This window comes from Lonchura striata, chromosome Z (genome assembly GCF_050655825.1).
Source record: "Lonchura striata isolate lonStrDom1 chromosome Z, ASM5065582v1, whole genome shotgun sequence".
In the NCBI taxonomy this organism is placed as follows: Eukaryota; Metazoa; Chordata; class Aves; order Passeriformes; family Estrildidae; genus Lonchura; species Lonchura striata.
In genome coordinates, this window is record NC_140740.1 from 61,668,399 (window position 1) to 61,683,590 (window position 15,192).

The window sequence follows — 15,192 nt, forward strand, 5'->3', positions numbered from 1 at the left end:
GAATTTGTAACTGAAATGTTGCCAACACATTCGTGTTTTGGATGTTGCTGAGTGTTCCTTGCCCAGCATCATGTTTTTCCCTTTTTCTTACTTTCTTCCCTCACCTTACCCTCTCAGGGACTAGCTGGACACAGGCAGGAAGCTGGCAGGAGAGCTCACCCCAAAATGACTAAAGGGATAGTTTAGGCCATATAATATCACAGTCAGTAATGAAAGCAATATAAGCAATAAAAGGATAGGAGAAGGGATTAGAAACATTTGTTTTTTTGGCTTGTGTTTCCCCAATTAGTCATTATGTGTTATGATTTACTAAGTCTCTGTTTTGCAGGAAGTGACTAAACATCTTCTAGCCCATGGGAAACTGTTCTGCTTCCACATGTAATTATTCTTCTTCTATTAAATAGTCTGTTTTAATCCATGAATATTCTTTTCTCCATTCTGTTTTCTTCTCTTTCCAAGGGATAATGGAGTAACTGGCTGGATGTGTAGGTTTTTGCCCTACTCACCACAGGATTTTTTGTTGCACAACGGGGTTTAAGAGGTGCAAGATAACATCAGACTGATTGTCTGATGTTTGAATATATAGCTGTTATAACTGCTTAGCTGTTTATTGGCAGGCTCTAATGCTTTCTGTGAGGCTCATTTACTTTACTGTATATTGCAGCCTGTGGCTTGCTGATGACTGTTTTTGGTTTTTGCTGTTTGCTTATCATCTTACTTTGCCATGTCATTTTGATAGCAATATATTCCCATGTGCCTGGGCTGGTATATGACCCTGGCAATGCTTCCATTCATGTACTACTATACCAGTTCTGAATGGAGTCAACTATGAACTAGATCAAAACCCCCTGAAGGGATTCTAGGTCATGCATAAACCCATGCTGGAGCAGGCACAGCCTCAGAGGAACTGCAGCCCATGGAGGATTCATGCTGGCACAAGTGCAATGTGTGGATGTTGTTGCAAAGGTAACTCTATCACCTGGTCCAAAGGGAAAAGGGGTGCAGATTGTAATGGCTATACAATTAACCTTCACATTTATACATGTTGTAACTGATGGTCTGAGCTGTATGTTATTGGAAGTGATATAGCAGAAGTAACCCAAGTGAATGGAGGACCAACTTCAGAAAGAACTGGGGAAGTGAGCTGGTGACAGCCTGAGCTGTCATTTGTTCTCAAAAACAAAGCAAGCGTTGTATTCTATTCTGTACTCTATAGAAGGCACCCCATCTATGGTCTGAACAAACTCAATGGACTTTTATCATCTTTCTCCTATTTTCTCTTCATCCTAATGGAGAGCTGAGTGAGTAAACAGCTGTCTGCATATTTATGTATTGGCTGGAATTAACCATCACACTTACTTGTCTATTAAAAGATACATTTAAGAAAACTTCTCTCTGGATGTGTTTGTCACTTCTCCCTTGCAGAAGCCTGGAGTTCTCCCTTTTAGAAAGAAATGAAGTATTGGATGCTATTGTAAACAGAAACATAACCAAAAATTGACCTTTTGTGTGATCCAGTAGAGTGTTTTTTGTTATTGATAAGAGAAATCCTCCTTCTTGATTTTCTTTATGTTTCAATTGAGTTATTGTTACTTGGTTTTCGTATCTTTTCAGCAGAAAGACATGTTGAGTAAGAACTTAAACTTGTACTTAGAATTAAGAAAATGTGAGAAATCACTCAAATTTTTCACAGTTTATAAATGGATAGTGAATGGGTTTTTTATGCAGAGACTTCAGTTGTGGCTTGACATGCTTTAATTTGCAATTAAACAAGTGGTAAAAACACCATCAAAGAGAAATTGCTTATATTTGCAAGCTTTATGATGATTGTGAAATGGGAATTTGAAAATAATTGTTGAGAAACCTCCACTAAGAGTGTTACACTTTTACAGATATGATTAAAACTAGACCTTTTCCATGCTGTAGAATTAAAAGGACCAGCATGGAACAATGTGGCTAACACTAGTAAAATCAAGCTAACAATAGTACTAAGGACCATACATAAATGGATGGGAAGTCAATGAAACCTAAGTCAGCTTATCTTTCTTTTCCACTTGTTTTGGTTCTAAATAAATAATTCTTCAATTTAGAGTATCTATGGTAAGGACCCTAGCCGCTCTTAAAGTATGTTCACAACTGACAGGACATCTTCCAGACCAGAGGAGGATAGCAAATTTTAGACAGCAAATGATAGAATATGGTAGCAAATATTTTTTCCTTGTAAGAATATGGCAATATCATTTAATTCTAGTGACTAATTCTACTGACTATCATTCTTTTTGTCATGAAAAAGAAATATACAAGGTTTAGCCAGACAATTGTATAACTATCGATTTGACATCGGATTTTCTAACATTTTTATGGCCTTTTTGTCCCTGTTTACATCAAGAAGAAGAGTTTATTTTGTGGCAATAAGCATCTGAATTCCAAGCTTTTTGACAGACAAATCTCAGGCTGATGCATGCAATTCTTTTCTGCTTAAGTATGAGTTGTAGAGCTGAGTTGGTTTTTTTAGGTGCTTCTTTACTTATATCTATTATTGTTTTTAAAAAGAGATTTCTAAGTGACAGATTTTAGGTACATCAGGTAAAAGAATAAACTTTATGTATCCTTGCCAAGATAACCCTTTGTGGCTTTCTTGCGTAAATCTCTTGGTGAAGAGAGAGAGATTTAGCCTTTTGGGTCAAATGTAAGCATGTCTGTTGACCTGGATTTAGAAATATCTGATAACTAAAGTATAGAGCCTTAAGCTCACTCAAAGTGGTGCCAATATTCAGTGGTTCAGAATTGTGTTAACAGGCAAGACCCAATAAATAAATAAATAAAAGAACAAAAGAGGAAAAGACTGCTGGGCATGAGGTAAATTTTCTGATTCATCTTTTAGCAAATAGGGCACTGTTGCAATCAGTGACAGCAGAACACATGCTGGGGCAGTCATTGGAGCAGAAATTCCGTTTTGGTGGATAATCTCTTTCCAATATGGACAAAAAAAAAAAAAAAAGTAATATTTGAAAATAGTAATTCTTTCTAGTTGAAAAACTGATTGCATGTGAAAGCATTGATTTACTTTTAACTGTGAATCATATCTTTGGTGTGGTAAATAATCCTAGACTTCTTTGCATAGATACACATTTAATTGGATCAGCTCATGGTTGCAACTCTCATTAATTTATGTACAGAGAAGAGTACAGAAAATATGTAATATTATGATATCTGATGACAACTACAGGAAAATAACAGAAAGAGTAACAAGTCAGGCCATAACAGAGCAATGGATGATCTCTGATAACTTTGAAATACTGTAGGTGGAAACATTTGGTCAAAATCTTGAGTACTCTCCTTCTGTAGTGTCTATATCTTTTTATATTTAACATGACAATATTCAATTGCTTTATTCTTATACAAGCCACTAGTATATTTGACTTATACTGACATACTTGAAGGCTCTTTTAATAGGATTTTTGTGTGCACAAAATCCATTGATATTTCACTAGACTGCCTTGTTTTTAATAATGGCTTTATTGTGGTTTTCTTATATTTGAACATAAGAGCTATTACAGAGACTCTGCATTTGAACTTCATGTCCCTAAGAGTAAGCTGACAAGCCCTTCAGCTTAAAGAAAGCCTGAAGGTAACACAACCTTCCACAACACGTAGGGAAATCTTCCAGTATAACAAACTATTTGAAAAAATCAGAAACTTAAATTGATTAATGATGACACTTACTAATTATACAGTAGTTTTCCTCTTCAAGATACTTCAATCATTAATTAATTTTCAACACCTTGCTACCCTCATTTGTTCCACATTTGCTACTTCACACTTTACTCCTATTTTCTACCATCCCCTAATTTTCCATTGCAGGCAATGCAATCTCACTGTATTTTCCTAACATCCAGTTGATGGTTATCTATAAGCACCATCTGATTCTTCAGTACATGTTTCAATGCACACACATCATTGAACATAGACCATGAACCTATAGAACATTTAATGTGCTGTATTTGTATGTTCATCAGATTCTGGCAAACTTAACATAAATTGATCTGAAATATTTTCAGTGGGTTCTAGATTTAGCACTGCTGATTAATTGAGAGGTTGTCATATATAAAAATTGTTACTGTATAAGCAAGTAGATTATAATAGCTTCAGCAGTGTAAATAAATACTTACAATTAATTCCCCTTTCAACTTGAGAATTTAAGATTTTGGAAATATTAATAAATGTATTATGAAACTATCAGTTTGCATCATAAATGCTAATTTTAATTCCCTTAGAATATTAGAGAGAAACAACCAAAATTTGTTTTAAAGTTCAGCAAGTCAAGCATCATAAATCTATTTTAGAGCCAAAATACGGAATACAAGAAGAAAATGCTTTCTTTTGGGATTTTGTGACTGGCTTCGGAGAAAAGCAGTGCTTGCATCATCTCTCCTGCAAAAGGGATGGAACTGAAATGCAGATTCATGTGCCCTCTATCTGGATTTAGAATCATGGAATGCTTTGGGCTGCAAAAGACCTTAAACATCATCTAACTACCATCCCCCTGCTGTGATCAGGGGTGCATACCATTACACCAGGCTGCCCAAATCCCCATCCAACCTGCCTGAACACTTCCAGGGATGGAGTATCCACAGCTTCTCTGGACAACTTATTGCAGTGCCTCACCAGCCTCACAATAAAGAATCTCTTCTATATACCAAATCTAAATTTCTCCTCTCTCAGCTTGAAGCTTTTCCCCCTTGTCCCATGTCTACAGTTCTTGATGAAAATCCTTCTCTTGCTTCTATGTAGGGCCCCTTCAGACACTGGAAGCTTACTATGATCTCCATGTAATCTCTTCTCCAGGCTGAGCCTCCCCAGCTTCTTCACCATCTTCAGTCTAGAGGTGCTCCAGCTCCCTTGGGGAATCCACTAAGTACAGCAATGGGCTTTCTTCCCTTTTTTGTAGGGGCTATTAGATGTCCTTTAAGATAAGGATCCATTTAAAATAATTGACATTTCAAATAATTGACATTTGTGAAACATATAAGTTCTTGTTAGTGTTTCATATCTATTTGAGAAACACTATCTCTGCTCATTTATAATGTTGTGAATACTGTCAAAAGTAAACAGGTTTTTTTCCATTTTCCATTGACTTCCCTTACAGAAGATGTTATTTCCAGTATTTTAAATAGTCTGGTTGATGTTTGTCTTCATTTAAATTTGTTTATTACAGATAAATAAAACTATGCATAGTATTCTGTGTACCTGGTATTCTCCCCATTCCCAAAATGTACACAGTTGCAGAAGTGTTATCAAAATCAAAGGTTTCTACTTAGGGTAACAAACTACAAGGTAGAGACACTTTATTAACTCGTGGCTTCAAAATGGGTTGTACTGGTTGATGGTTGTACTGGATGTTTGCATAAACATTTCTGACCTTTTTTTGGAGGCACATTGCTTTATACACTGCATATAGAGAAATTGTGTTGCCTTAAGTTTTCTGAGGCTGTTCCACATGGGTTTATTGGCACTGAATTCTCAAAAACTGCTTAACTTTGGTCTTGAATTGAGAGTTTTGCAATCCATACCTAACTGTATTTGCCTAATCTAGATTACGTTAGATCCATTATCTTTCATCTGCTTTGCAATGTTCTGGTCTATAAAGCATTATTTACATTTATGATGAGAAAGACTACTTGATTAGTTTTTTGTGTTTGAATTTTTCCTTCCTTCCCAGCAAAGTGGGAAGGATTTTGTGGTTTTGGTTTGGCTTTGTGGTTTTTTTTTCTTGATTATTTTTAATCACATGTTTTTTAGTGGCTGGTTTTTTCTAATGAACCTGTTGACTTGAAGCCTATAAAGATAGAACTCCAGCCCTTTTTCATGTTTAAAAAATATAGGAAGTTCTGTTTATCAATTATTTGTAATTGAGAGATTTTTTAAACTCCAAACAAGGTCTTAATAGCCCTATCACATCATCAGAACTGAAATAGATCTTACGCCTGTGAAGAATTCTGTGACGGAGAAGATTTTAGTTATTCTATCAAAGAACAAAATGCCCATGAGGGCATCTTTATACTACAATGGGAAGCTAGCTGAAATCTTAGGAAGGAAAAGGTTGTGCATCTTTTATTTCAGCTAGAAAGCTGTCTGTTCTTGAAGATCTTTTCCAGTATTGATACTGACAATTCCTCTGAACAAGCCTACTGAGATAAACAATAATCTTTCTTTTACCAAAGGTTTTTGTACTAAGGACGAATAGTTCTTGGTCACCAAGTAGATGTTATCTTCAATGCTTGCTACCTACTTCATATTGTGCTTCACATTGCCTTTTCTATAAACAGAAATATTTATCTTCCAAAATCAATTATTTCTTATCAACATGCCCAACTTCACCTTTAGATTAAAAACTAGCTCCGAATTTATGTACTCAGAAATCCTTCGCCTACCAGAAAATCTTACTACACACATGTATTGGTTTGACTCAAACTGTTTTTTGACAGCAGGAAAGCCACCAAGGTGGCTCTTGTGAAAAGTTCCTGGGATCTTCCACCATGTCCGGCAGAGTCAATGGTTGATGGCTCTGAAGATGGACATACTGCTGGCCAAAACTGGGCCTATGAGAGATGCTGGTAATGCCTCTGTGATTACACATTTAAGAAGAAAATTAAAACAAAGTAAATTTTTGCTCCTAAAAAGAGAAGAAAACATGTGAGGAAAGCAACACGGAGACACCAACCAGTGAAGAAGGAGGGGCTCCAGGCACTGAAGCTGAGATTCCTCTGCAGGCCGGGAGCCAAGGTGAAGCAGCTGTGCCTCTGCTTCACCTTGGATGAAGGACCCACAGAAGATGCAAAGCCCATGGGGGAAGTGCGCCAGCCAGAGTGGGTGGATGCCTGGAGAACACTGTGATCCAGTTGGAGACCAGGAGGAGGGAGAGGGCCCTGCTTCCAAGCTGGAGCAGCCTGTCCTTGGAGGATTGCACCCTGTGGAAAGAGAGGCCCACATTGCAGCAGTTTTGGGAGGACTGTGTGCCCATAGGAGGGACTAGTGTTGCTGCAGGTGCAGTATGGCTGCTGCTCCTGAGAGTGGACCCACACCTGAGAAGCTCACTGAGAACTGTCTCCTGTGGGAGGGACCCCACGGTCTCACAGGGAAAGGACTCCTGTCCCAGAGCAGTGGAATGAAATCTCAGTGATGAACTGACCAAAAGCCCCATGCCCTGTCTCCCTACTCTGTTGGTGGGAAAAAAGGAGGGGTTGGGGGAGGGAAGAAGGTATTTAAAGGTATTTTATTTCCCATTTTCTTCCTCTGACTCTGTTAGAAATAAATTCACTTTGCAACTTAGTGCTGAGCCAGTTTAGCCCTTGAAATATTTATTCTAGTCCTTATCTCACTCATGAAACCTTCATTAATTTTCCCCCCCTCTCCTTCACCCAGCTGTATCAGGGGAAGGTGAGCGAGTGACTCTTGTGGCTGCCTGGCACTGGGCCAGTGTCAAACCACAACAGGTGATAAGCATGCAGCTGTAGAATACTTGGCATGTTCTGAGTAGGTCCATTTTTTAGCAACAAATATGAGGAATAGAAATATTCCTCATATACTCCTAGTGTAAATGATCAAGGCCATTCCATTTTTCAACAAAAAACCCAAGAAAATGTAATGTTTTACCATTTTATTTCCTGGGCCTGAAATGCCCAGGAAATGGTAATCACAATTGTTCTACCTAAAAAATAAAATTATGATTAAGCTATCATTAAGAATCTCTTACTTATATAACTTTCTGGAAGGATTATGAAAAACTGAATAATGCTGATCTAAAGTGATGAATGAGATGGCATGTGATAGACATGGAAAATAGTAAAGATTATTATAGCAGAATCATAGAATTGATGGGGTAAAATGCAGATTAGATTAGACTTCTCCTTAACCCTTTATAACAGGGGAAAACAGACTGAAAGGAACTGATAGATGTTATTTTAATAAACCAATAAGGTAGTTACCCACAGGATTGTGCTGTTCTGATAGATTTGCTGATGAGTAATATTCCTATTAAATTAAGTGTAAGAAAAGAGTGGTTTCTAGAGAAATTGCTCATTTACATAAAACATTTTGCTTTCATTGTACAAGTTTAGAATTGAATAACTTGGGGGCTAATTAGTCTATCTATATTCAGTGGTGATTTTAAGAAAGATATGCCATGCCTAAATTCTGGCCTATGCTGTGTAGTTAAGTGTAATTGTTGTTTGGAAGAGTAACTATAGACTCCTCAGTGCCATAATTGCCCCTGTTTGTAGCTCTATCAAGCCCACAGGTAGTGTTTAAATGGGCAGGTTTCACTGAAGTTCTTTCTAGGAAATTGACTTAAATGAAAGGAAAAAATTGATCCAGCACAATGGTTATGTACTGGGATAGAGCTCCTGAACATCTCAATTTTTAGAACAGTCTTTTAGACTTTAGACTTAGTCTTTTTAGAACAGAAGCAGAGGGGTATGAAGCAAGCTCTTTGTCAAGGGAGAAGCATTTGTTTAGTTGTGTGACCACTTCCATTTCAGACTTCACTGGCCTAGAGCAAAAGAGGAGGGGAGAAGAAAAGGTTCCTACTTTCAAAAGGAATTCAAGAAGCTCTCTATTGTCTTTAAGCTTTTTTGACTTTCCAGAAGGAAGGGCTTACAGGTACCATCTGAAAGCAATAAATATTGTTATGTATATTGTCACTGCTTAATTCCTGGTTAAATCAGATAACAGTTGTTTTAGTATCAACATGTAATCATCAAGTAATCTGATAAATTCAAGGTCAATATCAGCAATACAACAGAACACTATCCCTAGATACTTAGGCGATTTTTACAACTTTCTCAACAAGTTTCTTTAATCCTCAGAAATAGTAATTTTCCAAAGTCCTAACACCATTGTCAGAGAATCTGTGGATCACTAGGCTCACACACATTCTTAAACAGGTACTTCTATTTTACCATCCCTTCTGGGAGAGGTGCAGGTGCTGCAGCTCAATTTGCATCTATGTAACCTTCCACAACCTGCTGACCACACAATGTTGAGATACCTCTTTACAAGGTCACATAAGTCTTCTTGAGGTAGGAGGCATTATTAACCCTTTAAGTAGTGCAGGCTACACTTCTGGAGTGAAGCTGCTTCATCAGGTCCAGGCAAAGGTATCAACAGTGGTTAGATGACATCTAGCTGTGTCAAATTCACTCTGAATGGTTACTCTGTTGCCGAGGTCTTTCCCTCAGTTGCTAAAATCTCACCCTTCCCTTCAAGCTCATTCTTCTTTCCTAAAAGTCTTCTGATACTCCCCTGGTGTTTAATTTTGTCAGAGGGTAGTGTCATTGCAAACCTTGTTAAATTCCTCACACTGTTATTTATATATATTCTAAATATATTTTTTATATAAATATATATATACTTATATGTAGCCTCACACTAGGCTTTTGGCAAATACTTTGTGAAAATTTTTCATAGGCCATTAATATATACTCTCCATGTTCTCACGTTGTGTCAGCTATTACTATCCAGATGACATCACCAAGAATGACCTTGAATTCCCCATACTTAGATTCCAAAATCTTGCATGAAATTAGATTATAACCTAATTTACATAAATTTTCCTATTTATTGGCAGAAGACTGTAGTTAGAAGTAATGTATCAGACCAAATAATGCATCTGGGAAAATAAGATGCTTTGGAAACTTTACTTTTCTTCAGTTTTCTGATGTTTTTGTGTAACATGGTTCTGTTTATTCTCTTCCTCTGTGAGTTTTAGGAAAGGCCCACAGAGTCCACCAAACTGTTTCGTTTAAATCCAAGACACAGATAAAAGGGATATTTTGGAAAGGGATTTTTTCCAAGTTCAGGATAGGTGTGGGATCCATCAGAATTGGTGCCTGTTGTGCATGGCTGAAAGGTTTCATCTTCACAAAGGTGTAATGATCAGCCTGCTTGGCCCCAGAGGCCAAAGGAAAAGCAATGCTGCACCACACTTTAACTGAAGTTGGCTATTTCTAGAAGCCTAGATAGCTGCATTGAGAGTTCATGTAAGGTAAATGGATATAAAGAAGTCTAATTTAAGTCTTTCTATGTGCTACCAGTTTCTTGCAATGAAATCTTCCCTTAAGTAATGCATACTTATGCTATAACAAATTACCTCTAACAAGTGAATATGAGGAACCAAGAAACATAAATATTTCTCTTGTGCTGTTGGGCTTTATTTTTTTTTTTTTTTTTTTTTTTTTTAGTAATGGATATTACTAAGGATAGTAATACAAATTAATTTTCAGATAGGGACAGATGTGTGGATGTCACAGATTTTTCAGTTTCCATTGTTCTTGCAAATGGTGATTCTGATTTCTTAGGTGATAAACATTTAATGTTAAAGTAGTTCTAAATGAATTTTGGATTTAGTGATATGATTAAATATGACTATGATGATGGCAATAATAACAAGGTCAGTTAGTCTCCGATTCAAGATCAGTGATCTGTTGGAGGGGAAGTATAGGATGAATTCTGTTAAGGTTCAGATGATGTTATTTGTTCATTATTTTCCACTATCATGAGAAAAGATAATGATTTATAGTAACTCAGCTTGCACTTACTTGAAGAATATCTGTGTACCCAGACATCTATGCACCAGCAAATTATTATAGTCCAAAAATTGTGAATGGCAGCTACTTGAGAATCTATCCAAAATCTAAATGCAAGAATTTCTCCATTCAAAAAACCATTACTCTGAACTAGGGAATGTTTTATTCATTCATGATGAATAATAACTGATGTTCTGTTGTAATTTTTTATAGTGTTTTTCAAAATCTGTAGTATGCAGTAGTACACTATTTAGAAACACAGTATATTTCTTGGTTATGGTTCACTGCATACAGATACTGTTTGCTTTTCCAGGGGGTGTAGTATAACTCCTGATCCTGACTCCATGATTTTGAGACTTCTATGGCAGATGATTCTTGTGCAATTAATGGCACAAGAAATAAAGTTGATTTGTTTTATCAATGTCTTATCTTAGGATCAGAATCTAGTTCACTACAAAGAGTTGCAGAAAGTGAAAGGCAAGTACAACTGAATCAAATTAATTACTTTTATTCACAAAGAGACCTCATTGATATATTATAACTCTTGAAAGTTGTTTTCAAAAATCAGATTCAGTACTGCAAAGTACTTAAATTTTCTGATTATATTACAGTATCAGGGTAGAATTTTTTTGGTTTGAAAGACAGATGTCATTTAAAGAAAGCAGGAGCCTCCCTTGGAATGGAAAATATGACCCACTTTCCTCCAAATTATTATAGCTTTGAAATTAAGGGGCTTTCAGGCAAAGACACGGGACAAGGAGTAGCAGTTATTTGCAGGTGTGTGTCTGTGTAAGAGGCAGGCAACCAGCGGCAGTGCTGGCGCAGCAGCCGGGAGCCGAAATCCCGGCCGAGCCTCTTCCCGCTCCCTCGGCACTCCTGGGGCGGTTCCGGCCGCCGCCGGCAGGGGGCGCTGCTGGCTCCGGGCGGGCCGGGCTGGAAAATCCGGCCCCAGCGGGAACCTGGGAGCAGCGGCTGGAGCGCCGGGGCAGGCTCGCCCGGGACAGCAGGCAAGAGGAGCGGAAACTCTGCAGCTGCAGCTGGAGCTGGGATGTCCCAGCAGGCAGGGCATGTGCAGCTATGGAGTGGCAAGAGCCCGGAGCTGCGGCAGAGGAACTGCGAGGTTGGGAGAGCTCCCGGACACAGCCAGGGAGGCTCCTTCGGAGCGGGAAGGGGCTCAGGGTCCTGGGGCTTTCCCCGGGACACCTGAGCAGATGGTGACAGTTCTTTTTTTAGTGAGGTAGTGTATTAATAAGGTCCCAGTATAATGGCAGCCCTCGCAAGCAGAGCTCTGCTCACGGTAGGAGAAAGGAGACGGAAGCCCACAGCAGACACCACAGCAGTGGTGCTGTGCTCTCCCCACAGCAAATGCAGCCTGAGTCCCCCTCCAAAGCCGACAGGGAAGAGAGCTAGGAGCTGCACCCAACCCCTTCCCCCAGCCCAAACTTCCAGGTACCTCTGCTGCTCCAAGAGAAAACCTCAGATAAGAGAAGTGCAGCCGAGTGCCCTCCCCCCCTGGGCTTGACAGCTTCTTTTGCCTCTCCTAAGTACCAATCATTAAGGTCTCTTAGTGACAGATGGGACAATATTCCATGACAGAAAGAAACAAAAGGAAAAATTCTAGACCACAAGAATTTATGCATGACATTTCAGTGTGATAACATCTACAAAAACTTTTAATGCATTTTGGCAAAGAAGTTAATGCTTATTTTTTAAAAATAATCTTAGATTCAATAGGAAACTTCCTGTTAAGTGTCTGTCAGTCTTCAGAAAATAGGAAGTTTTTTAGATATTATCTAGCTGTTGATAGTTATTACTGAAAACATTAAACTAACTTCCTTAGAAGTATTGTGTAAATCTCATTATTCTTGAAAACAGGTTATGCTTTCATGTGCATCAGCTGTATTATCCTTGCCTATACAGTATTTGATATGTTATATGTGATGAATATAATTTGAGCCAGTATGTTATGATATGTGTAATATTTGATATTGTTGCAAGCACACATGCTAGCACTGAGAGCTGCCCCCACATATTAAAAAACTGGTTTCTGACAAAGTCTCATTTGCAACCTAATACACGTGGCTTGCCTGGAGATGGGTTGCTCCTCGAGGTGATACAGGAATGCCTAGGCGTCGATAACCCCGGCAACAACTCTAGATTGGGATTGCCAAGATCATCTGGGTTGATACATCTGAAAGCCATGTTCTGGTAACTCCATCAAGGAGAGTCATTACCGCTGGACCCCAGATTGTTCTACCCCAGCATAGTGAAAAGAGACTTTATGAATATGTGGGACTTTGAATGGGAAGAAAAGATGGATTGCCGAAATCCCGGCCTCAGGCAGAAAATTTCCTATAAGAACTGCTTGTGCCAAGAGGGTAGTGTGTGGGCATAGGGGGAACCTCTGCCGAGGTTGTCCACTATGTGACTCACCCAGTGCAGATCCCGGGCTTGGCACTGTCCTTTTCCTTGTGGCTGGCTCAGAGAGAATTTGATCTTAAATAAAATTCTTATTTTTTCATTTTTAATTTGGCTGGATCAATTTTTATCTATAACAGATGTCATCCACAAATGCTACTTGTAGACATACTAGTGATCTAAATCATAGTGGACTAACACTGTAAAGGATGGACTTAGTTCATGTCCTCAGAAATAAATTTCTTTCTTTAATATCCCTTTGTATTTTGAGATTAGAAATTTGAGGGATAATAAAAAGATGTTAAAAACTCTGAAATTACATGGATAGTCCAGTTTAAGAAAAAAAAAAGCATCTCCCTCCAATGGCCTTACTTACTGCGATGAAACCATAAACTAGATCATGTTGTTACAGGTAAAAAATTAATTGAACCAAATGTAATGTTTCATAAAAATAGATTTTTATTACATGGTCGTGATATGGTCCGAATTAGCCACAATCCAGTCAAAAAGGACAGAGCCGAGCCTGGGTATCGGCGCTGAGCGAGACATAGGTCCGACTACTATAGCATAGGGTCCCCTATGTTCACACTGACCGCCCTGTACGAGCGATTTTTATACAGTTTATTTAGTCCAGGGTTGAGTCCCTTTTCTTCCTCTCAGAGTTTCACGTATTCATGTGGAGTCCTTTCTTTGTGATGACCTGAACAAAACCATGTCCGGGGAGTGATGTTCATCCATGATCGAGTTCCCGGAACACGGCATTGGGATGTATCTCTCCGATGGCTCTGGCTATCTCCATCATCATGTATTCACCATCCGGGCACTCCCCAGATCACCTTGAGGAATGACCCATCTTCCCCATTTCTAGGCTGGTGTCTAGGTTCGACAAGACAGGAATCTGCGAAGGAGGGCTAAAGCCTCCTGTGCAATGGAGAAGGTAAACCCCCTCCCTCCGAATTACTAGGAGTTTTAAATCAAAAGGCTCTCAGGCAAAGATATGGGAATGGGAGTAACAATTCTTTACTAGGAGAAAACTAGACAACAATTTAAAAAAGGCAAATGCAATCGGTACAAACAAAACCAGTGAAAAAGTCCACAACCTGAGGATTTGGGGTGCCAGTAGCAGTCCTGCTGGGACGATTGCTCCCCTTGCAGTGATTGATGAGCTGCAGCTGCAGTGGTGATCTTTAGTAGGGTATAGTTTTTCTCTGAAGATCTGGTGGCAGTGGGGCCGGTCTTCCTCTGCGCCGGGGTTGCCTCTGAGCTCCGCCGCCGCCGCCTCCCCGGCTGTTTTCGCTGCGAGATCCCGCGAAGAGAGAGAGCGAGCTGCTTCTCTCGGAGTCCCGCCCAGAGAGCTGCCTCGTCTCCCCAAAAAGCTACCCCTTTAAACAATAATAGAGTGCTTGGCTTCCCCCTCTGGGTGGGACCCCTCACGGTGTTACATTTACCAGCCCGGCAGTGAGTCAGTCAATAGTGTATAAACAAACCATTGCCTCTACGGGGCAAACCATTGTCTTTGGGAGAGATAACAAAACCTGCCCAACAGGTTTGCCTTCAACAGATGGCAAATAGAATAAAAGCTTATCTTACAACCCAGGACAGCTGGCTACGTTCATTTGTTTGCAAATGAATTTCTTCTCCCTCTTGTCCATGGTGGCTTCAACACTGTGACACTGGCTTGCGCACTTAAAAATCTTTTATAAGAATGTTTTTCACCAGCAAAATATATAAGACATGTAAATAATTTTATATACACGAATAATCCCCTATACTCATAACAATATTATCTGAAAGCATGGCTTGAAGTATAGCCAGAAGGAATTCTATAAAGTCCATGAAGATGTGTGTGCTTGTTTGATGATGTAGTGTACAGGGAACTCTTCAGAGTTCCACATGGACAGGAGGCATGCTGTGATCCCAGCTGCTACAAGGACTGCTCACTAGAAGCAATCCAGGCATGACCAGTATGAATTGGCACTGTTCTTCTCTGTAGCAGAAATATTTTTTTCTCCCTATGGAGAAAGGCTCTCCTTAAGTTTCCCTCCACCTCTGTATTTTCACATTACCTATAGCTTTGAAGAACTGGGGTTCTGCAAACATTTCAAAATTTTATCTAAGTATATAATGGGAAGTGTTTTAATAGAACCTACAGGCCCAGCTGGCATTGATTTTTTAGACACTTGAGCAC